Source organism: Gymnogyps californianus, chromosome 12 (genome assembly GCF_018139145.2).
Source record: "Gymnogyps californianus isolate 813 chromosome 12, ASM1813914v2, whole genome shotgun sequence".
Classification (NCBI taxonomy): Eukaryota; Metazoa; Chordata; class Aves; order Accipitriformes; family Cathartidae; genus Gymnogyps; species Gymnogyps californianus.
In genome coordinates, this window is record NC_059482.1 from 13885949 (window position 1) to 13908702 (window position 22754).

Below are 22754 nucleotides of genomic sequence, written 5' to 3' on the forward strand. Positions count from 1 at the left end.
AATATTAGTGATGTTAAAAACTGCCAGGTTCCTCCCAATACACAAGGTGTAATTATGATGGAAACCTTTCTACCAAAGCTGACAGGTAAACACAGATTTTCATTTTTCCTGTAAAATGCAGAGGAAAAATATGACAGTCTCACTGTGTATGTTGTAAGAGATTCCCCTTGAATTTGATCTTTTAGCTCTAAGGAAGTTTAAAATAACCCAAAGAATACCTTTTATGTCATGGCTTTATAAAATGTGGGCATATGTTTTCATTCCTTGGGACTGGGAGCTAAGTTTGTCCTCTGGGATCTCTCTCTTTCCTTGACATCTATGCATGAGGCTTCTGCTGATGCTAATGAAAGTTATATTGTAGATATCAAAGCAAGTATACAAACACATTTTTTTTGTGTCAGCTGGCAGAGTGCCCATGCTTCTCTGAACAAAAGATAATCCTCCTTCCAAAGGCAAAAAGATTTTCAAGAAATTTAGTTTCATTAACGTAACGGTGATTCCAGAACATCACAGCATAAGATTAAGTCTTCTCACGTTTGTTTTTTCTGGACTAGTCTGTCTCCCACATGACTCCCATCAAAAGCAGTGAAATGTCTTTGGTGTGCTGACTTCCTGGAAAAGAGATTCTTTAGACCCTGTGACAGCCTTGGCATTCTTCTGCTTTTCTCCCTTTTCCTCCTAAATATGCTGACAAAGTTTCAATGCATAGAAATTCTTTCAGGTGCCTGTTTGTTGTGGCCGGCACTACTTTTTCGAAGTCCACATTTACACAAGCGTTTTAATCTGCCATGTGTTTGGACTTCCAACAAAACCAACAGTTCCATCCCACCCACTTGTCCCCACTGTTTTTCTTGTGCCAGCAGGAGCATTCATGTGGCCTCATAGGGATCGGGAAGCTGATTCTAGCTGAAAGCTAACCCAGTCTTGTACCAGCCACACTCGGGGGGGTGGGAAATTTAGGTCATCTTCCTCATTCCTTGCATCTGCAGCTCTAACTCCAAGCTGCTGGTATAGGCAGTGCAGAATTATTTGAGGATTGTGAAGATGCTTTCTAAATCTGTCTTCCACACACTCATTCACCCACAGCATATTTACCAGGTAGACCATTGATCTGGTTTAGTCTAAGTTCTTAGCCTGAGTAATGAGTTCCATCTTACGTCCTCTTTATTGTGAAAAACACCACATTAAATAAAAAAGAATGAATTTATATATCAGTAATATCAGTGTGCTTAAATTAGTACATATTTTTCACCTTTGTATATTTAGGACTTGTCATGGTTTAACCCCAGCCGGCAACTAAGCACCACACAGCCGCTCGCTCACTCCCACCCCCCCGGTGGGATGGGGGAGAGAATCGGGGGGGGGGGGGGGGGGGGGGGGGGGAGTAAAACTCGTGGGTTGAGATAAAGGCAGTTTAATAATAGGACAGAAAAGGAAGGGAAAATAATAATAGAATGTACAAAACAAGTGATGCACAATACAATTGCTCACCACTCGCCAACCAATGCCCAGCCAATCCCCGAGCCGCGGTGCCCCCCAGCCAACTCCCCCCAGTTTATATACTGGGCATGATGTAATATGGTATGGAATACCCCTTTGGCTCATTTGGGTCAGTTGTCCTGGCTGTGCTCCCTCCCAGCTTCTTGTGCACCCCCAGCCTCCTCACTGGCAGGGCAGTATGAAAAGCTGAAAAGTCCTCGACTTAGTATAAACACTGCTTAGCAACAACTAAAACATCAGTGTGTTATCAATATTATTCTCAGGCCTTTCACAAGTTGCATATATTTCCATACATCATTGCACAGAAGATTTAATGATGGTTGTCCCAACAGGTATTTTTTAATACAATTTTAATATAATTAATACAACTTTGAAAGTTGTTTTCAGTAAACCTGTAAGCTAGAAAGGCTGACATGTAAGCAATGAGCACTGGCCAGTGCTGTAGTGCCATAAGAAGAGTAAACATCTTCAACTAGTCAGCTGCAAATTACAACCATACACTGATAAGGATTGTTCAGTGATGATAACTATGTTTAAAGAAACTCATTACAGTTGCCAAAAGTCACATTCATCACTGTGAGTCTGAAAATACAGTGTGTTAGCGGCATGTTTCTTGAATTGGTTTCTACTCATTCACTCATAAAAACTCATAAGTGACTGGGACTTGAATGGATTTTCATCTGAATAAAAGGGGTGGTAAGTGAGAACTACTTCAATGGTGTTTGCAAGGTCTAAATGAAGTAATGTCATACGCAGTAGTCTTTGTAAGACAAAAACCCTAATGAGTTGGTGTAATACTCATAACATGCAGTGAATACTGTAGACAATACTTTCACTGTCAGGATTTTGTTTAACACAGCACTGTGTAACACGGAAGGAACAGGCCATAATTTGGGTCTGTTTTGTTACATATGAATGGTAAGTGCAGAATTTAGGGAACAGAGGTAAAGGAAAGCTGATTTTAAAGCCTGGAAATGTGACTGATCGCCAACTGTCTGTCATTCTTTGTGCTGAAAGTGTTTGTCTAGCAGCAGTAAGCATCTGCTTGCCTGTTTCACACAGATGCTGTAAGCAGAATTTGACCTTTTGTTCAGAAAGTGTTTGAATATTTAATGTAAAAATATTAAGTTATCAGAAAGGCTGTCTCTTTAGGGAAGAGTGTTCAATTTTTATACAGCCCAAGTTGTTAAAGTACTTTAGAGCATGAACAACTTCAGAGCAGAACAAAGCAGACAGTGCTAATGTGTAGAAACTCCAGAAGTAAATAACAGCTGTTCAAGAAGACTTCTATTAAATATGTATTAATTAATTTCAAGTGCATCACTTAAATATGTGAAGAGATTATCTTGTGTTAATTTACATTAAAACACACAGCACTTGTTAGCCTCATTACAGTATCCTAAGTATATCCTAAGCTATCACCTCATCCTACATTGAGCATTTTGTTGGGTGTTGATTGCTTTTGATTTGCCCTTTTAAATGTCAGATAGTGGCCTCCCTTTCTTGTTGGTTCTCTTTCTCTCAGGTTTTGCTTTTGCATAGTTACTGTACCTACTCGTGTCCGTTCTGTGCTGAGCAGAAAAAACTTAAAAATAGATTGTGAAAATGTAACAGTAATTGCCCACAGCTCAGTTCCCTAATGTGCCCACCTGAACTTCACATGTGGTTCTCGCTGTTAACTTATGAACCAGCAGAGAGAATGTTAGTGTCCGTTTGTGTAGCAAAATGATGTTACATGAAGATTCAGTATCACCTTTAGTACAGGAAAGATACCTAGTAAAATGGGGATCTCTTTCGTGAAATTATAGATAAATACAACTCACTGGTAGTAATAGACTTTGTGGTCTAAATCAATGTATAAATCTTAATAAACCCTCATTCCATTCATAAAACGTGAATATTTTTATCTGGACCTAATAAGACAAATGTTTTTTTACCTATTTCGGTGCTGAAAATATGTAAGCTTGTAAGATTTACAGATAATTTTAAGAGATTTTCTTCCCTGTGTCATTTAGGCAGCTGATCCAGCTGCTAGGCTGTTCTTTCATCCCATTATTTTGACTCTGCAGACTCCCTGATTACAAGTTGGAGCCCAGTTCTTGTTTCCTGCACCTGTTCCAACAAACTCCTTACTGAGGGAAAAATGAGGAATATAAAGGACTTGCAGGCAGGTCCTGGCAGAGCAGGAAGGGGGAAGGAAACCAAAATATTTGGCTTTAGCAAAATCTCGAAGTCCATAACAAATTGCTACGTTGCATGGTTCTCTTGAGAGAGGTGCATGGGGATGTTTGCTGTAGTTTCAGGTTATTTGCAGCCTCTTTAGTTAAGACTTTGTGAGTTCACACCTAGGTTATGTTTCCAAGGTCATTTCTGCTGGTATGTGTGCTTAGGGAGACATTTTTTCCTAAAAGAAAACTGAAGTTTTGCAGGATAATTACGGCAATAAGGGGTGATACCTGTAGCAAAATCCAGGCTTGGAATTCACAGCTCCTTGGTTTAAGAGCAGATTTAGATGTATATATCTTCAAAAAGAAACCATTAAAGGTTTGCATTAAAAAAACTTCACTTACTTCCTGCACCTTTGTCCTAACATCCAGTGTTTACTGTGCTGAGGAACTTAGAAGTTGAGCTTAGGAACAGAACTGTCTGTGGCTTTTTTTTTTCTTGCACATTTGCAGTGCTTATCTGTGCGACCTAAATAATATATTGTTCAGAAAGGGTGGAGAATTGGGCTGAGATATTCTTTTTGTGAGCTAACATGCCATGGTGTGTAGTAGAATTGACCCTCCCTTCCACTCTACAGTCCCAGTGGCAGAAATACCATCAGAACTTAAAATCCTCCAGAGATAGAGCTGGATTCCTGCCTTAGAGGTGTCAGGGAAACCTACCCAATTAGCTCCTTGCTTTTATAAGAACCAGTGCTTGTACTGGGGCTTGCAAGAAATTGTTCATGTTGAGGCATTATGGAACTTCTCTCCATTTTTTTTCCCCTACTCTTAACCATTGTTCAACTCTTAGTGACAAGGATTATTTGATCCTTTGAACACTTGTTTTAGGGATAAAAAGCCTATTTCCCTTAGGATGTCTGTTAAAGACCTGTGTCAGGACTAATAACTTCAGTCACATTGTTCTCATATGGTGACTGGTTAGGAATCTTCTATTGAAAAGTCCATACTTAGTCAATATTAAGTTGAAAATGTTACATAGTTTCCTGACTGCATTCATATTCCTGACTTCATCTGTCAAAAAGACTTTGACACTCACTCAGGTCCAGACAGACCTATTAAATACTTTCCTTCGATTATTCTTCAGCTGGCAAAGTTACTACTTGCCTATGCACTATCTCAGACCAATGCCTTTGGGGCACTGAAGTATTCCAGCCTTCTTAGATGACTCCCTTTTTCCCCTGTGCTTTGCTCACAGACAGAAAACCATTGCTCCTTCCTGTCAGCCTCTGTAGGTCTGCAGCAAATAGAGGAAACAGAGGCAGCAGCTGAACTAAAAGTAAGGCCAGATGGTTTCTAGTGAAATGTTGAGAGCAATAGACGCTTCTTTACCCCAGTCTTTAAATGCACAGATAATTTTAGGGAGAAAAAAAGTCTGCAATGCAAATAGGAAAGCCTTTCACATGAGGCAGAAGGGTTGCAATTCACAGCATAGTCTGTTCCTTTGCTTACAGTTTGAAGCTTTAGAAGCAGTAAGGTAAGGAGAGCCTAAGATGTTTCTTGTTAAACACTTAAGGATAGGAAAGGGTAATTATCCTGATTAAAAATCTGTTGATCTTATTAACAGGTAGGTTTCTTTCAAGATGTCAAAAAGGGATTTTGCTGATTTGGGGTGAAACTACTACTCTCTGTCTATGTTTAACTTCCCTCTTTCCTGTCACAGTCAAATTTTCATTGTTTCACAAAGTAAATTCAGTGTCAGACAGCAAACGTTAGTGTTTTGTAATTTCTTTTTCCAGAGGACGTCACTCTCCTTGAAATGAATGGGACAGAGGTGCTGTTTGGTCGCTTGGATCACTGGGTTATTGAGTGTTTTGTATATTAAAATGCAACTTCTATCCTACTACCTGTGCAAAGGGAGATAGAATATCCAGTGTAGGGGGTAGGAGCTGATGAATCAGTGGGTATTTAGGACCTTTTTATTACTTAGTGAACAACATTAAGTGTAAAAGTGTAAGTTAAGTGTACAAGAAATTTTAAATATCTAAATTTGCCAAATCTGATATGAAATTAAGTGTTCGAGATAGATAGTAGTTAAACTCAGAATTGTTTGACTTTGTGCCGCAGTCACTGTATTAGCTGTGCCATGTCATACTGCTATCAGAATGAGGTCACAAAACAGAGGACATCATTGAAATCATGTTTCATACAAATGTAGGAGGAATCCCAAATTCAACAGTAAAGAAGGATGAAAAGGAAGGCAGCACAGTAAGGGCAAGAAAAGATGCTCAGGTTTCCTGCAGTTCCTGCCTCATTGTTTATTCCAGCTTCCTGTTTTTTCAGTTTGCCTCTCAAGCCTTTCTTGTGCATATACATAGATTATAGTATGCAGAAGACTAAGAATAAGCTGAAGGCAGAAACTGACTTAATGAAGATATTCTTGTGATAGAGAAAAGATTTTGTTGTCCACAGATGCGCAAAGAAAAATAGAAAAGCAGCTGCCCTTAGAAATGGAGTAAAAGTAGACATGAGTGCCACGTCATGATGCTTTAGTCAAAATCTGATGTGTTGAAAGCCTTTGAGAGGATCTGTACTGTTGTACAGGGATATAACCAAGAGGAGAAACAATAAGCTTCTGCTGGAAAAATACTGCAACTCTAATATCTTAGATACTGTCCTGAATAGTGCTGACTTTTTGTCAACTTTCAGCTGGAGAATAAGGATAAAAGGAAATAGCTTTCAACCATTCTGTTATGGATGACAATATTAATAATCAATTTCGTGTCAAAAACTTCTGTTTCCCTAACACCAAGCTATAGAGGTATAGTCGTGCGCTGTCATCTTCCAGAGGAAGATTCTGAAGGGCAGAGGTCCTCATCTCACTAGTTTCCGTCTCTCCTCTGCGGGTAGTTAGTTTGTGTTTTCTGAAAGCCTTTGTGGGCAGAGACAGCATAAAGGTGACGGAAGAAATATATGTGGCAAGTGGGTGGGTAGGTGAGATGAAGTGGAGCTGAGATACAGCAATCGAGTGAAGGCTTCCTGGGTCACCTGGCCTGCAGAATTAAGAAACTAGGGATGTAGTTGGTCAGTAACGAGTTATTAAATTACAGAGTCTCTGCACTACACCCAGGAGGTAGTGAGCACTGGAGTTTGGGTGAACTGGGATGGCTTATTTTACTCCTTGTACTGTCTGTTTAAAGTATCAACTGAAGCATTCATGAGAGCAAATGCAGCTGGTGGCATTTGGGCTGCGGAAATTATAGTTTGTAATACTTTTCTAATAGTAATTTGAGAGCGTAAAGAATTATATGACTACTATTTCAGTCGGGCACTGAAAACCTTCAGTTTCAGAAAGGAATTTTTTTTTTTACACAGCCTTGATCAAATAGCCAAAAATATAGGATTCCTCGGAAGCACTAGCTCTGGCTGCAGCAACATACCCAGTGAAATAGATCAGTGGTCCAATCTGCTTTGACAACTCCTATGTAACTAAAAATAGGAGAAATAGAAGAGAAAATTTGTAGGGCTGGTAGTGGCTTGTATTTTTCAATAATTTATCAAGATTCAAGAGCACACATTTCCTTTGGGAAATATTAGTTCTTAGGTTTACAAAGTGCCTCAGTTGTAAATACCCATAAAAATGACAATTTGGTAGGTCGTATTTATTCTTAGGCGGGTCAAAGGACATTAGCGTATTCCTACTATATAAATCTGTCAAGTACAGAATTTCTTTATGCTCCCAAATCACAAAAGCGCCTCTTGCAGTCAAGGAGAAAATGTCACATTATTGCCAATCAAGGACAACAAGCAAGCATATCGATCTCTACCCAATAACTTTTGCCCTGCTCGCTAAGGTTTTATCACTGAAACTGGACACATCAAGGGATTGGATTTAATATATACATATAGTGCTGATTTATTACAGGAGGAGAAATACAGTCTGGCCTTACTTCTAGCTCAATATTTTAACACTTATTTTATTCCTTGCATGGAAGCTTGCAATGACTTTTTCTACAGACAAAGTGTATAACTTTCAAATATCCCTGGATGTGCACAAGTCTACTCACATAGGTACATTGACTGTTATAAGTGTACATGCATCCTGCATTTGGTGGTCTTAGTCTTGAGTCTTGATTTTAAGAGTTTATGTATGTGGAAGTCTGTAGCAGAGTTGCTGTTTCAGAGAGGCATAACTAAAGATAAGCTTGGGGAGAGGGGAGGGGAGATTGGAGGGCATATAGGCACAAAGGGTCTGGGTGCTACTTGCTGAGCCTGGTCTGAAGACGCATTGGCTTTCATCTCATCTGTGGAGCTGTGTATGTAAAGCCGTATGTATAAGGCCTGTTTACCAGTCACAGATAGTGGAATGCAGCAGAGGGCTAGCATTGTCCTTCTTGGTCTCTTTTGTTGGTAAAACTTCATATTTTTTGGTCATTTTTTGTTGATAACTGCAGATCACTGCAGAGGATTTGGCCCGCTCCACAAACACAGCATCTTTGAACTCTCTGTATACAGTGATAACCATGGCTTATGGTAGAGATATGATCAATGAATTACTTCTTGGAAGGCAAGTGCATCTACAAAACTGAAGGGAAAGATGTTCACAGAATTACAGAACAGTGGAGGCTGGAAGGGGCATCATCTAGTCCAACCCCCCGGCTCAAAGCACGGTCAACTAGAATAGCTGGCTCAGGATCTTGTCCGGGCAGGTTTTGAATATCTGCAAGGATGGAGTTTCCACAACCTCTCTGGGTAATGTATTCCAGTATTTCAGTGGTCAAGGATAAGCTACTGAGTTAAAAATACAGGCCATGTAAGTCAGCAGAAGCAGATACCTGCTAATTTTGTTATGATAAATGTATGAAACAAGTATCCTAGAGAGCAGCCAGCTCTCTGCTATTGTGTAATTATAAGTCCTGCAGGCTTTTGTACCTGTCTGGGCAAAAGACATGAGTTTTGATTGCTCTTTGGCCTCTTAAGAGCTGGGCAACCCTTCCATAGAATAAATGGATGCTGAAGTAGCTGATGGATTTGCTGCTCTTGTTCATAATGATGTGGAGAGAGCTGGAAAGGCCATACCCTGCTCTGCTTTTTTTCCTGATGGAGCAGGCAGAGGGACACATGTTGAATTTCTCCAGACGTGTCCTTCCCCAGCCAGACATTTTGTCGAGAGGTTATAGTCAAGGATTATGTATGTTTGTCAAGATTTCCAGATGTCTAGCAATCCTAGCCTTTTCTTGGCACGTGAGCAAATCCTTTCTACCATGCATGTATAGCAAATCTGACACTTACTGGAAATGCCCACTGCACATGATGTGCACACTCGCAGTAAATCTGATGTGGCTGGGGCTCTTGTGCATGTGCCCTCCTGTGGATTTTCACAAGCACAACAAATTGGATGTGTCCCAAACATTTTGGATTTACTGTGCATGTTGAGACCATCTGTGCAACACATGTACCACAGGTCTAGTGATGCTTTTAAGGGTTTGACACGATGCATACACTACAGAGCTCCTGGTGATGCATTTCAGTATAGGAGGAGTTCGGAACAGGATCATGGGACACTCAGAAATCATGCTTTTCACTAGGAACCTCTAGGAAGAATTCTATCATAGGAAGAAGCTGATTTTTGGTTCTTCAGTCTCCTGACTTGTCACAGATAATTGTCCAGTAAGCCATGTTCCACCTTCAGTGTGCTTTCCTATTGCACAGATTTCGAAAGGATCTGAAAAGGCAGTGGTTGTCAATTTTGGGGGGGTGTGTGTCTTGACTGGAACATATTTTCCTCACCAATGTGAATTCAAGCCAGAAGAGGAGAGAAAAAGAGAGTGAAGAACTTGGAGTTGAGAGGAAAATATGACCCAAGGTACGCGTTATCCATTTCCAGTGTCATATGGAAATGTTGAGCTTTGCCAGTTGCCTGCAAATCACATCTCAGAATCAGGCCCAGAATGAGAAAGTTACAATTACTTCCATGCCATTCTCACCTTTCCAGGTAAATACAGAAAGCTGTAGTTGCCAGAGCAGTGATGAATCATGACTTCCTTCCATCCAGAGAGCCTTGGGCTTTTTCCCCCTCCAACCATTTAACTTACTTGCAGGGCTGACAGAAAAGCTGTAGACTTTTTTTCCCAAATATCCATTTGCCTTTCCATTTATCTACTTTGATCTAAAGTATAGAACCTGATGGATGCCCTAGGTAAATCAAACATTTTCTGTCTGCCAAAATGGTTTTGCAAATGCTTATTTCATGCCATTACCATTTTTCTGTTTCTAGCAGTAAATCAAAAAGTATCAGCCATTCATCCACTTTAAAAGTAATGCCTTTCCTTTGCATAATTACACATACCCAGTGGAGATCTGTATGCACAGTAAATCTATTCCTTTAAAAGGTTTCGCCTTAAGTACCACAGTGACATAAATTGGTGTAGTGCAAATTTATTTATTTAAAAGGTTTATTCTTTTAACTGATCGGGTAACTTATACTTCCATTGTTTGATTTGGGTGGGGAGGGCTTTTATTAATGTATCAGATTTAATTCTGCAGCAGATGTTTATGTAGAAAGGTCTCACTCCTTACAGGACTTGTAGCAATTGATATGTGTGTGTAATTTATTCTCATTACAGGTTTATTCTTAACTGGTGTTCAGGGGGTCTTCACTGTATCTCCAGTAGATCCTTGAGAATTAAATTGTTTAACGAATGTAATGAGCAACGCTGAAAGAAGTACATGTAGAGAAGAGTACGTATTTGGACATTACCTCTCCAAATTTGCAAATAACATAAGTACAGTATTAAAAGTGAGTGAGAAATTGCCAAAAATAAATGTCTTCCAGTCATAAGTGCCCCGGACAGTAGTTTGGCAAAGTAAAGATTAAAAAAATCGATCTCTTCATCATTCTCATGTAAACTTGCTCATTTTTATAAGTTGTGCTTGTAGCTCTCAGGGGTGTCAAACCTAAATCAGACAAGCCCAGCTGTTGGAAGCCTGGGAGTGAAATGATGAATTTTTTAGCAGATCCAAGTTTATTTTTAGGCTTTATAGAATTATCTTTCACTGCACTGTGAGTGAAATTGTAGGAAGTATCTTAAAAAAAAAAATTAAGAAACTTTACCAGAATGGCCAAAAGTAGCAAAACACCAGAATCTAACTACAGTTGAGCATGTAAACATATCTGGATTGCATTTGAAAATGTGGCTACAGTATAATCCTGCAAATATTTACATATATGTTCAGTTTAATGCATGTGAGAATTCTTCAGATATGCACTGAGTCTGAGGATACACCAGACTGCAGGTTAGGTTGTTACATGAGTGATGTCATGGAGAACAGATCTAAATTTCTAGTGTGAATGTATTTTCTGTGGATATATTTTCCATGGTACTGGATATGAAAGTGAAATTCAAGGTGGCTGTATTTTGTTAGGTTATGCAATAAAAACATGCAGAAACATTTTGGGGAGAGGATGGTTCATAGGAAAGTTTTGGGTCTTGAATCTCATTTGGTTAATAAAGGTAGTTTCATTACACAATCAAAATATTCAACCCTATAATTTCACACTATCCATTTCAGAATGTTATCTTTTTTTGCTGGCGTTACAGAGCTGTTGACACTCTTCCTTACAGTTGGAAAGGAAAAACTGCTTTAGTGTCCAAGGCAAACCTGGGAAAATGCCATGGGCCTGGGATGAGAAGATGCATATGATAATTATAGATCTAGCAAGGGCTGTATATTGGAGGGAGGAAGTTTATTACATGCAGCTCCACATCCCATGTCCACTAAGTCACTCTTTTGAGATTTTATTTAAAGTGGGTCTGGCTTTTTTGGGTCTTTTTCTGATACATTAAGTAGATCAGAGGTTGCCAACTGTCCTTTTTGATCAGAATTGATTGTGGTGGTTGCAATCTTACTGCTTCACAGCGGTATTGGGGAAGAGTAACAAATGCTGGGAGGGGTGGCTTGGGGAAGCAGGGGAAATATCCCATTGAGACATTAGGGAGCAGGTTTGGTACTGGTGTTTTGACTTCAGTTGATTTACATACTCTGAAAGTCTGACTCTGATTCTTGTTTTAGGTCAATTCTAGCCATTGCATTTCACACTAATACTGATCTGTGACAGTGAATAGTAGGCTTTCTTTAGTATTTAGGTTGATGTGTAGATACACAGTCTAATCCAACTGTTCCAGCCAACCTGGTATGTTTTCAGAGAGATGTATGCCCTGAGTAGGAAGAAAAAGCACTCTTAACTGGTTTGTAATGGTTCTTGATAATTTTAAGGGCAGGATTGTGTGACATAGTTGCCTGTGATAGAGACTGGATTAGTAAGTGACAAAGATGCCTCTTTGAATCCCATGTCCTGGAATGTGCTCATGGGAGCTGCTAACTGGGAGCACTGGAGACTGCAGCCTTCTCCACTGAAACAGCCTCCCCTCTGTTCTGCAGTTGGGAACTGGAGGAGCCACCTTAAGGGTGAGAGGGTACCTCAGCTCCCAAACTGGCTCAATCTTTGTCTTCCCATGCTGTTTGCATCGATGCTAATCAATGTTAATTATGGTAGTGGGGCTTGTGATGTACTCATTATAAGAGCCATCCTATTTTTCTGTGCTTGTACAGTCTGTAACACAATAGAGCCCTGATTGGGGTTCCCTAGATGCTACAAATAGTAATACAAATTGTTATAATAATGAATATGTGGTTCATGGTGTAAGACTACCAAACTCAGTTCATACAGCCTGCTAAAGCATCACTTGATAATTCTGTTTGCTGTTACCACTAACTATGGCATACTGGATATGTCTTGACAGTTGGGGCCTCAGTGCAGTAAACCATTTAAGCTTTTGTTAGTGTTTAAATAGGTGCCTGTTTTTAAATTTGCATTTGAGTCTGTGGTTGTTAGTGTAAATATATTCTTAAAGTTGAGCGTGTGCTTAAAAACTTCTGATTCAGCATCCTTATTGTGCTGGGTTCATTATCCCACCACCACTCCATGACTATTCTGGTAGTTGACGGGATGGTGTGCCAGGATATATGTCATGTTTCCTAGGCTGAAGGTTATAGGCACAAGAGTGGGAAGATGCTTCCTCCCAAGAGCTGAGCAGCTGGTTGGGTGTAGGTTGTAGCAAGGGTTCCCACCTCCTGCTGAGGCTGGAAGTGGGTGGAAGCCAAGAGCTGGGAGCTGATGCTTTCCTTCATCCAGAGGTTGCGGTCCCTTTCCTGGTGTCAGTCCATGCTGGGCACCCTTGTACTAAGAGCTGATATCTGACAGGTGCAGTTTCCTGTGATGAATTTGGTTCAGTTCTACTGTTATCCTCACTGGGAATTTCAGCACCATTGTTTATATGCATTAATTGGTATAAATAATTACTGTTCAGCCCCTGACTCTGCATCCCCAGGCCATACCCTTGTGAGTTCCAGTGACTTAAATAGTCTCATAATTTTTTTTCAGAGAAAGTTTTCCAGAAACTTATTGCTTGTTACCTGGTTTGTTATGGATATTGGTTCTAGTCCCATTTTTTCAATTCCCACCAGACTGCATGCCTGGATTTTAGTTATCTATGTGCAGTTTAGGTGTGTGATTATCTGCCTGACTCTAGTTAGTTCTCTGTTGTGTACCACACTGTGTTTACCAAGCCTGTGTAACAAAATTGTTTGAAGGAAGGGGGGGGACGTTTGGAGTGACGGCGTTTGTCTTCCCAAGTCACCGTTATGCCTGATGGAGCCCTGCTTTCCTGGAGACGGCTGAACACCTGCCTGCTGATGGGAAGTGGTGAATGAACTCCTTGTTTTGCTTTGCTTGTGTGCGTGGCTTCTGCTTTACCTATTAAACTGTCCTTATCTCAACCCACGAGTTTTCTCACTTTTACTCTTCTAATTCTCTCCCCCATCCCACCAGGGGGGAGTGAGCGAGCGGCTGTGTGGGGCTTAGTTGCTGGCTGGGGTTAAACCACGACAATTGTTAAGGCGTTATATTACCTCTCTTGAGTGTGTATGTTGTTTTAAAAGGAATTTGAGTCAGTGTTGAGTTGCTTCTATGTTTGTCATTAATTTAAAATATTTAGTATAGCAGCTAGATTTTTCCTTGTTAACTGTGCTTTACTGAAATTTCATGATCTACAGCACACCCTAGTGATATCTGGAAATCATGAAGTTAGACGCAGTCAATTTTACTTCCTTTGTGGTGAAACAAAACTTAGGACTCCACTAAGCAAAGTCCAGGAAAGTAAATGCCTTCGTATCCAAGATGGGAAGCAGGCTGAATCCCTTGGTTTATAAAACAAAAAACAGCATTAGAAATTGAGACTACAGGGTATCCTGTGAAAACAGCATCTGTATAATGAGTTCTTCTGGTTTGCAATCTGTAATGTTGGACATATTTTACAACAGACCATGGGCAAAAGCAGCCCAGGGTTGTGTGAGAAGAGAGGAGAATATTTGTTGGGTTCCCTTTTAGACTGGAGAGAGCAACCAGAGGTAAATAAAGCATTGTGGAGGAAACCTGCAGGCAGTCTTCACAGGTCAGAAGCCCAAATAATCATTTACTGTCTTACGGCCAGAACATTAAAATTTATGCTAGATATTCAATTCCTCCTTTTGCAGATGGTTAGGTTACTTGGTTTTTCAGGTGATGGTACCTATATTTTGTTTTCAGTGGCCAACAGGCCCCATATGATCCTGCAGAGGGGTGTGCACCTACCTAACTTTTTAGGCTACCTTGTACTTACCTTTTTCTGGATTAGGATCTGTATTTCAATCATTTGATTTCTTTTTAATTCTCTGAATGCACAGAATGGCAAGGGTTCTGAATTGGATGCTGTTGACCCCCCCTGATAGGGTGAGAGGAGAAAGCAGGTTTGAGAAGGACTCGGAGAAGGAAGTTTAATTATATAGTCAAGAAGGGAGGCAAATATTTATCAGAGGTGAAATCAAATTGGTGATGTGTGAGTAACACTGAATGGAAGTGAAAACAATATGAGCATCAGAGAAGAAGAGTATAGGCCTTGTAAGTTATGGTGGTTGAAGTTAAATCTCATGAATTCTCAAAGAGAAACAGAGAATTCATGAGAGAGATGCGAGTTAAGTGTCCTAACCTCCCAGCGTGTGAAAGCTGTACCGAGTATCCACTGCAGATGCTGTCGAGCACTCCAGCGGCTTGTGCAAGTTCAGTATGCCTGTAGAGTTGTCATTGTTTGCTGTGTGTGCTTAAGCCCCAGACAACTAAGCTATCCCAGAAAAAGCAGATTTGGCCAGTGAACGTTGCATGCCAGCAGACAAGCAGTGCTGAGGCTGTTCTTATTTTCATGAAGGGCCATGAAGCCCTGACAAGTGGAAGGCAAGTGCAAGGCAGCAGCATATACCAGTACCCTCGACCAGCTTGCAGCTCCAGCTTGGCTCAACTGAAAGATCCAATCCTGTATCTCTGTTATATCTACAGAGCATTAATTGCCGACGTAAGGCAAAGCTAAAGGTGGGGTCCTCCTTTCTAGCTCGCTCATGCATGAGAAATCTCTAATACTTTGGAAAGAGACAAGTTTCCTCTCAGTCCTCTGCATTTCACTCTTGTCAGGTAATCAAAACAATAATGGAAATGAGCATTTTGTTTTATGTAAATAGAAACAAAAAGTTTGCAATAATTTATGGTATTTATTTAAATGACATGCAAATTACTTTGTGAAACTTAGGGGGAAAAGCAGCACAACTGAAACAGCACAATTGTTTCCAAGAACATTCATTTCAAATCCACATACAATATTTCATTCGTGCTTAATTATTTCCCCAATGCTAGTCTAAGCATTACTAGTTTCCTTTGTCTTTTTGCTTTTGCATGCAGTGTGATTAGCAAAACCGCTTGTGCTCTACCAACTCCTGCACGTATGGGGTTTAGCCTCATTGTTCAAGGGGTGGAGCAACAAGCAATATGAACACTCATGCTGCCAAATTTGGCACACGTGAGCCCTCCAAAGTATACAGATACCACTCGTTTCATTTAAATCCCTGTCCATATTTTGCATTGCTACCATAATGGCAACTCCATTGTCTGGGTGTGTTATTTGAAGCAGCTTTTCTCCCATTGTTTGTGCACTGTAATCCTTGAGGTTTCTGTAGTCATCATGAGCAGCTTACTTGAAAGAAATCACTTAGCTCTCACAGATCACTCTCTCTGAACCTGCTGGCAAAGGAACGGGCCATGACTAAAGCATGAGACCTGTGATCTTTCTGAAGAAAATCTCTCCAGTAGAGTTTATAATTTGTTGCTTTCATAGGGCTCTGTTCTCAGAGTTTGGACTCAGTGTTATCTTTCGTCCCCCATGGATTTTTCTGCGAGGCATGATGGGAATGTAGGCTGAAAAAAGACTAATAATGTTGGCTGTGGATGTGTACCCTAACAACATTTTTACACACGTTTCAAATACTGGCAAAGGGAGACATCTACTGTTTGACAGAAATTAAGGACAGTTGTTTATTCTAATTGCAGCAAAATCTTAGCCTTTTATTCTTCCGAGGTATAGAGATTGGCACATCCTGCTGTGAGCCTTTCCAACAGACTTTTGAGAACTTAATGCTTGTCTGCTTAGGGCAGAATGAAAGATCCCCTGGAACTTACCATAGAGAAGGGGCTGCTCAGTTCTTTCCCTTTCTAGCATTCAGTCATCTGCTCGGCCAATGCCCTCTATTCCAGTGGCATTCGTCTCTCATGGTTGTGTATATGCACACTGTTGTAGGTAAAGCCATTTGGTATTATCTGTTCTTTATAAATTATGCCCGTTGCGGTTTTGAATGCACATCATTTTACTCCTGAGACAGTAATTTGTTACATTTTTAAGGCAGTGGTTCCCAAATTGAGGTCTGCAGAAAGCCAGCAAAGGGCCTCTTTGTAGTTTGCAAAGAGTTTCCAGTTCTTTTTGTTTCCAAAGTCTAGATCACATTATATGACAACTATAAATATGGTATAAACACTGCCCTGCTCTTCATTTAGCTTAGCAATAGCTCTTTAGACAACCCTGTTGTAGCCACATAGGCATTATGTGTGATCCCAAATGGTGACACCCTTGTGATTGCAAGTGAAGCAGAGAGGTGTCCCAGGAGGCAGCATTAAAATATAACATGCTAAACTGTGTAAGTCTGAAAATCCCATTGTAACACATTTGAGTATTTGCAGTGACTTCTAGAAGCTTTGAATCTGGTCCATCATTATAGACAGTGATTCAAATTCACCTTTCCATCTTCTTGCCTCCAACCTAGCACATGAGAAAAGAAAATCAGGCAATGCAAGCTGTACAAGCTGGCCTCTTCCCTTCCACTCTACTACCTAGCTGACTGCGAGCTCCCCTCTTGCCTGCCACGTTATCAGAACTCAGACCCAAGAAGGCTGGAGAGAATTGTTCTGTGTTCCCAGAAGAACAGGAAGCTTAGTCTAACAGCTTTGTAAAATTTGGGCTCTTATTGAGCACCCATGAAGTCGGTGTAAGGTTGGAAGTGAAGTCAGCCAAGGACCCTTGACTCTGATGGGACTTAAGTCAGCTTTTGTGCTTACTCTTTGCATCTCCAAAGTACTGTACGTTTGGGGCCAGAATTATATGTAGCTGAACATTTACTATTTTCAGACTCCACAAGCACCAGGTTATGGTACAGATTTCTCACACCACTGAATAGTATCAAGCATGGAAATCTATCACTGATGTTATTCCAGACACCTTCAAATGTCATCCTTCCATCCTTGATACTAGAATGCTTTGTTCCTTAACTGAATTTACAATACGCATTTTAGATCTGATTTTGAACTTTGTCTACTTTATGCATGCCCTTTAATTAGAAGTTTGAAGAAAGCTCAGATGCACTTTTCTTAGATACATTCTGCAAAAGAGTGGTGAGTGGAGGAAGTGGTTGTAGGAGACTGTCTCTTTTTTAGCTCCTCTTTGGAAACCTTGCAGGTATTTTGTGTAGCTATTTTTTATCCAGGATTTTATTTCTGCTTCAGTGTTCATACATGCTATAACATATAAACATGTAAACTAATTTCAGGACACTGACTTTTACATTCAGATTTGCTGTAGCTTTTTCTGAAAAGGTCACAAAATGGCTACTCTGTACCAGTAAACACAATTACTGAATTAGGCTGCTGAGGAAGTAAAAAACCAGCATAAATGACTACTATAATAAGAGTCTAAAAGAGCGGAAGATAGGTATACCATTTGCAGTTAAGGACATGCCTTAAATATCTTTAACAGCTCGCGTGGATAGTGCTAGCTAGCAATGTGTGCTTTATTCCAAAGCACCAGCCTATATTTTTGGATCATCTTTCAAGACTGAGATGATATAAGGCAATTACTAGTGTTTTGTGACCTTCTGCACCAGTAGTCCATCTTTTTGGCATTGAAACTAATTTTGCCCAACTTGTCATTTTATCACCTGAGAGTGTGCGGGGAGACCAAAGAAGCACCTTTTACAGCAGCGGTGGAACGATTTAGTTCAGTCATACTGTTCTTCAAATTCAAACTGTTTCCTACAAGCTGATGAGGCAAACCTCTTCTTTGCTTAATGTCACATAAGGTACATGGAAAGGCTGTGAAGAGACAGATGTTCTATATCTTCACTTCATATGCAAAAACCTGTTATATCCTTTATTTGCATTCAATTAGAAGTCAGACCCTGATGAATATCTAATGTAGGAAATGGGGAAAAGATTTGCCATCAAGCATATGCTTTGCTTGTAGTGGATCTCTAACCTGCTATTGTGTCTTCCTATAGTGATTCGGTCATTTTTACTACATTATTTACACCTGCATGCACAGAGGTCAAGAGTGTTAATAGATGAAAATTGGCGTTAGGTTCCTGGTTTTAGAAATGTTGCCTTTTCTCATTGTACAGAGTTCTGGAGAAAGCGCCGTTCCGTTTAAACAGCCATTCTGCAGTTGCAAAATTTGCCTACTAAGTGGCTCTGTTTAAGGATTTAAATGCTATAACATTACTTTTATATTCATTTTCAATATAGGTTGTGCCTTGTTTGATCTTGTGAAGCTAACCATTTTCTTGGTAATCCAGAGTATAATATCAGGAACTCAGAAGTTATAAAACTGTATTGTTGTCAAGAAGGGAAGGTGCAAATTATAAATATAATATGAAGCAGAAGTGGCAGACTCTTTCAGAACAGATGCTGTTATTCCCGTGACCCTATCAGAGCATACATACTGGGGTTTTATAGTATCTAGGGAGAGATGTAGGTTGTCTAGAGCCCTAGACGTTAGACAGGGATAAGCAAAGCAGCTTTTCTTCACTGCAGCATAGGGTTTCCCAGACTTCTGGGGGAACTGATAGAAATCTCTTACCCTCCTAAACTTGGATATGATTAGAAACCTGCTTTGTTACATCTTCCATCCCCTTTCTGCTCTGTGGACCACTCCCATCACACATTCTGGGGAACACATGACATTTCTTCCTTTTTCCTCTTTTCTCTTGCTGTGATGTAACATTGTAAATTAAACGATCCTCACCTATATCCAAGTTAACACATTGACACAAAAGGGAAATCTCAAGAGCATTTTTAGGTGCTTTGCAAACTTAGGCAAATGGATCTGTATTACTTGCACATGCCTCAAGTTTTGAATGTTTTTTTCCTGCCATTGTGATAAGAAATTTAAAGACGGGGGGGGGGGAGGGAAATGCAACTAGATGAAATGATGAAACTAAGTCTGTCACATACAGTTGCCTAATCCTCGTGTTTTCTCTGGGAATCTCTGGCACAGAAGAAAATTTAGAGAAACAGGTTTTTTCTGTCCAACAAGATTAAGTGCCTCATCTTAAAAAAATCTGTCATGGTCTCCTGTGAAGGTAATAGGTATTTCAGATAATTGCATCAGGTATTTCTGGACAGTTCCTCCAGACCGAGCCTGCTCCTGATGGGCATTTTCTTGAGACCCTGTAAGGAGCAGGCTGAAAGCCAGAATGAATCGTTCTGTTGGTAGCAACAGTCTATCTCCAGCTGAAATCATTCCTGGCGCCCCTTGGCCTATCTCCTAGTGTGACAAAAGCTGTGAAAATATGCTGTGAACCCAGCATGCTGAGGACGTGCTGAACTGGCTTGTGGTTATTTTGGGTTCTGCTGTATGTTAGGGAAGGACTTGACAGAAATCTGCCAAGTGGCTCATCAAACCAGAATGCCAATGCACCATTGCTGTGGTTGATTTCTGATGCTTGCTTTTGGCAGATGACTTGAGGATTTTGGGAGACGAAAGGGAATTTTTTTTCCTCTTGATTTTTAAAAGTATGGACTTCCTAGTAACCTGAAGAGGAAAAAGATGTAAAACATCCTGATAAAGGAAATTAAATAGTGAATCAATGCTGATAAAGGGGACAAAGAGTACTACGATATAGGAATAGCAATGACATCTAGTACTTGTAGGAGCTCAGCATACTTCAGTGAATACAGTGAAATTATTGGCAGGATCCGATTTGCAGCAGGACCACCTTGAACTGCTCTCACTCTACCAGCTCCTAGAATTTAAGAAGCACGTGAACGTTTATCTCGGGTACTAATTGTTTGTTAAGAGTGCATGTTGAAATGCATAAATACACACTAGAATTACAGTGACAGATCCAGCCAGAGTACACAATCCTGTAAAAGAGAATACAGCCAGCAGAGCTGTGCCTTCTCGCACTTAGGGTGACTTTTTCCCGAACGGCAAGCGTGTAGCCGGACCCCTGCGATGGCGAGGTGTGGGCAGCCAGCAGATGGAGCCCGCCGGGTAGCAAACATGGTCGGGAGAAAGGGTCTTGCTGCTTCAGTAAGACCAAGAACAGGACTTCTGTGCTGTTGTTTAGCCCAAACTCACAGAATGTTTGGTGGAATGGGTGGTGTGCTGATTCATGTGTATCGGTTAATGCTCACCAAGGAGAATAACAGGCATGCCATCAGATGCTGGCTGGTAACTACGTACAGAATCAAATCTTAATCCAGCTGATTGTGATACCCAGATTCCCACTGACTTCAACAGAGTCAATTTATCTGAGAGTGTACGATGATTTACAGCAGCATGTATATCCTTAAAGGATACACTCTGCACTGCTATCTTACATTTTTCATTTTAGTAACTTCTACCATAGAAAAAAATAGACCTAATAAATACTTGCAGATGTAGCCCTAATAACCTGTGTTTATTTTTAACCATAGTGAAGTAATGATTCAGTTTGGGATAGAGTGATAAAAATTCCCTCCTGCAATGGTTGGCAGACTTCATTGCTTTTAATTTTCCTCCTTGGAAAGCTGCTTACAGCTGGAATTGTGGGTGTTACTTTTTAAAATGTACATGGCATTTTGGTTCTTTGCTCATTTTAGGAATTACATTTGCTTTTTACATCCAAATCATAAAAATCAAGAGCACCAGTAGACCTGTAACATTTTGAGTTGTTACACAGAGAGTTATTTTATGCGATCGTATAAAGCATGGGGAGGTTAAGAAGTCCCCAGTGCAGCCACAGGAAAGGGACAAAAATTGAGAGTTATATTCCTCTTCCTTTTCCTCATCCTGCTTTTTCATCTTCTCAACAAGGAACTGAGGGGGGATGGTTTACCTTAAATCAGAAATGAAATCATAATAAAGGCTCAGTTGACAAAACCAAAAACCTCTGTTAATAATCCATTCTTGGGAAACAGCAGCATTTTTAACATTAGGCAGTAACTTTTCAAAGATTCTACTGGCGTTAAGAAACAGTGTGATATTTCAAGAGCCATATGTGACACAGCTGTTTAACACTGCTTCAGTGCATAGCTTGTTTGATTACATATGGTGCACTTTACCGAGCTGATGACTGAAATAAACCTGGATGAAAAGTATGCAAAAATATTCTCAGATTATATTCTCAGATTAGGGCCAGGGATGTCCTAATAGCATTCTGTGGCAGGCGGTCCCTTTCTTCCTCCTCCTGTAACAGCTCAGCTGGGATCGGGAGGTGCTCTTCCAGAACAGCGTACCTGAAAATACTGTGACATTTTGTCATATCCTTCACCAAGGCCGTGTCCGCGCGCAGGAGCGGCAGATGCTCCCCGGGGCGCGTTGTGCTCTTCCAAAATGAGCACCAGGCTCCAGGACCGGTTACACCGCGCCTGACCTCCGGCCTGGGCCGGGCCGGTAAGCGAGCACCGCGGCTCGGGGCGCACCGCCCGCCCTGGGGGGCCTGGGCCGGGTTTGCTCTCGGTGCCGCCGCGGGGGCAGGCGGGAGGCGGAGGCGGCACACCAACACCGATTGCCAAACGCCACCGCGGGCTGAGGCGCTTTCCCCATGGAGCAAGCGCGGGAGCTGCTGCAGAGGCCGGCTGTAGCGGAGGGAGCCGGGCTCACTCCCCGGGGCCTGCCGCCGCCGCCCCGCTCCCAGGGCGCTCCGGCAGGCGCGGAGGTGAGGGCGGGCTGCCGCGGGCTCGGCGGCCCCTCGCGGGGCAGGCGCCAGCGCCGGAGGGGCGCCGGGGTTCGCGGGCCCTGGGGCGGGCAGGGCAGGGCAGGAGGCCGGGCTGCGCGGGGGTCGCCCCGCCGGGCCGCGCTCCTCCCCCGGCGCCGCCGCATCCGTTTTCCTCCCGGCCTCGCGTGAGCCGGGCGCCGCGCGGAGTGCCGGCTGAGGTAGGCGGGCGGGAGAAGGGAGAAGGAGGGAGGGAAGGGCCGCGGCGGGGCTCGGCGCCGGCTCAGCCCGAGGGGGCCGGTGCCGCGGCGGTGCGTGCCCCCTGGCCGGGCGGGCCTCGCTGTCCCCTCCGCTTCCCGGGGAGCCCCCACGCCGGCCCGGTGTCAGCGCGGTTTGCGTTTGCGGCGGCCAGGAAGATTCCAGAAGAGGCCGGCTGCGGCTGCGGCAGCCGGGCGCTGTGGGGAGCGGGGCCGGGGCGCCGCGGCCCACAGCCCGGCGGAGGCCGGGGCCGGCGCGGGGAGGGCGGCATGGGAGAGTCGCTGGGGCGGGCCGTGCCCTGGCCGCCCCCCGGCGGGCGACCCGCCGCTCCGGCCTCGGGGGCCGGCCCTGGCGTTGAGGGCGTCGTTTGGATACGGCGAGAAGAGCCTTAAAAATCTTCAGATCGGATTGAATTCTCCTTTAACTTGTGATTTCTTTTTTCCCCAA

At 42.1% G+C, this 22754-nt stretch overlaps 1 protein-coding gene across 3 annotated transcripts in view; it reads left to right on the forward strand.

Annotated features, from left to right (window-relative positions):
* Positions 1-23: 23 nt before the first annotated feature.
* Positions 24-22754, forward strand: part of C12H19orf12 (chromosome 12 C19orf12 homolog) — a 33627-nt gene continuing 10896 nt past the window's right edge. The window contains exon 1 of one of the 3 annotated variants that reach the window (XM_050904122.1): positions 24-85. The gene's annotated coding sequence lies outside the window, so the exon portion shown is untranslated. Of the gene's footprint in view, positions 86-8397; positions 8418-21989; positions 22053-22754 lie in introns of those variants that run through there. The other 2 variants (XM_050904125.1, XM_050904123.1) reach the window with 2 other exon arrangements.